This window comes from Podarcis filfolensis (assembly GCF_964270895.1).
Source record: "Podarcis filfolensis genome assembly, chromosome: 2".
NCBI classification, from domain to species: Eukaryota; Metazoa; Chordata; class Lepidosauria; order Squamata; family Lacertidae; genus Podarcis; species Podarcis filfolensis.
This window is the reverse complement of record NC_139605.1, coordinates 91,061,545-91,063,362: the sequence shown is the minus strand read 5'-3', so window position 1 is coordinate 91,063,362 and position 1,818 is coordinate 91,061,545. Positions and strand designations below refer to the sequence as shown.

Here is a 1,818-nt window from a genome sequence, read left to right as displayed (position 1 = left end):
CTGGAAAGAAAGAGAAGAGGGAAGGCAGTGACTAAGTAGGCATGTATTGGAAAGGGGATGAGCTGGAGGGTGGAGAGGGCAGGTTGGCTTAATGTTCAAGCTCATGCAGGACAGACATTACAAATACTGAATGACCACATTTTTCTGAGTGAACTGGGAGAATGTTCAAAATGTTTGAGCGACAAGATACTTGGGTAAGCTAGCTATATTGACAGTCCTACTTACCCTGTTGCAAACCAAGTGCTTCAGCCATTCAAGGAAATACAGTGGTACCTCAGGTTAAGAACTTAATTTGTTCCGGAGGTCCATTCTTAACCTGAGACTGTTCTTAACCTGAAGCACCACTTTAGCTAATGGGGCCTCCTGCTGCTGCGGTGCCACCAGAGCACGATTTCTGTTCTCATCCTGAAGCAAAGTTCTTAACCCAAGGAAATATTTCTGGGTTAGCGGAGTCTGTAACCTGAAGCGTATGTAACCCGAGGTACCACTGTACCAAGAAGCATTCTTTTTCTGCTAAAACTGTTTAGGTGAGGTGTGGGTGGGGCATTTTTTAATCTTCTGAAGTAGTTTCAGAACTTGGGTGAAAGATCAGGATTCCATTATAAGCTTGGCTGGATCACCAAACAGGGTTGATAAGAAACACGTTTCCTCCTTTTCTGCTGACCAAGTCGGGTTGTCCAGGAGGTTGTTCATGTCTGACCCCCCAGGCACTCTAGCATTCACAGATCCAACTCCCTCTCGCTACTTCTGGCATTCCAGTCTCCAATTGCCATGTACTGTTTTCTATGAAATATCGCAAGTTTCCTGTTTTGTTTCTTGGAGGTGAAGTAATTCTGTTAAAATGTATCAAGCTTACACATTTGAGAATCACTGTACTAGATTAATTTTATTTCATATGTTTATCTCCTGCTTTCCATCCCTCAGGTTTAAAGATCCTGAATCCTCGTTATCTGAACTTCAGCCCAGTACACCTGGAGGAGCGTCTCCACCCCCATCATCCAGCCCGGACACTGAGGTCCAGCTCCAAGGGCCTTCTGGTGTTTCCCTCATTGCGAGAGGTGAGGTTATAGGGAACCGGGCAGAGGGTCTTTTCAGTAGTGGCGCCTACCCTGTGGGATACCCCTCCCAGCAGGTGCTGTATTGTGTTTTTATTGTTTTTTGTCGGGAGCCAGTCAGATGGGTGGGATATAAATAATTAATTTGAGTAATAATAATAATAATTATGTCCCATTACTCTTAAGGGCCCTCAAGGTGATGGCATTCGACAAGATTAAATACCGTATATACTCGGGTATAAGCCAACCCGAATATAAGCCGAGGCACCTAATTTAAGAAAAAAACCGGGAAAACTTATTGACTCAAGTATAAGCTGGTTCACCACACCACAAACCTGGTGGTGGTGGAGGAAGGAGCAGCCCAAAAGACTGCTTTCGGGCCGCTTGTCCCTCTGCCGCTGCCTCTGCCGCTCGCAGGAGCAGGCATAGGAGCCACGGTTGGGAGAGGCGCAGCACAGGGCAGCACCTCTCCCAACCGCGGCTCCTGTGCCTGCCCTTGTGAGATACGGGCAGCAGCGGCGGTGGGACCAGCGGTGAGAAAGGGCTCCTTTCTCACTCGAGTATAAGCCGAGGGGGGCTTTTTCAGCATAAAAAATGTGCTGAAAAGTTGGCTTATACTCAAGTATATACAGTAACTAACATTTTAAAGTTAAGAACAGATTGAGGACAGAGGTGACAATAAAAGGCCCTGTAATGAGAAAGAGGCCTATTCTGATACTAGATATCAATCCAGATTATGTAGGAACAAATCTCTCTCTCTTGC

General features: G+C 46.1%; 1 protein-coding gene across 2 annotated transcripts in view; it reads right to left on the bottom strand.

Moving 5' to 3' along the window:
• Positions 1 to 1,818, bottom strand: part of GRIN2C (glutamate ionotropic receptor NMDA type subunit 2C) — an 87,845-nt gene that overhangs the window by 2,196 nt on the left and 83,831 nt on the right. The gene's annotated exons all lie outside the window — the stretch shown is intronic.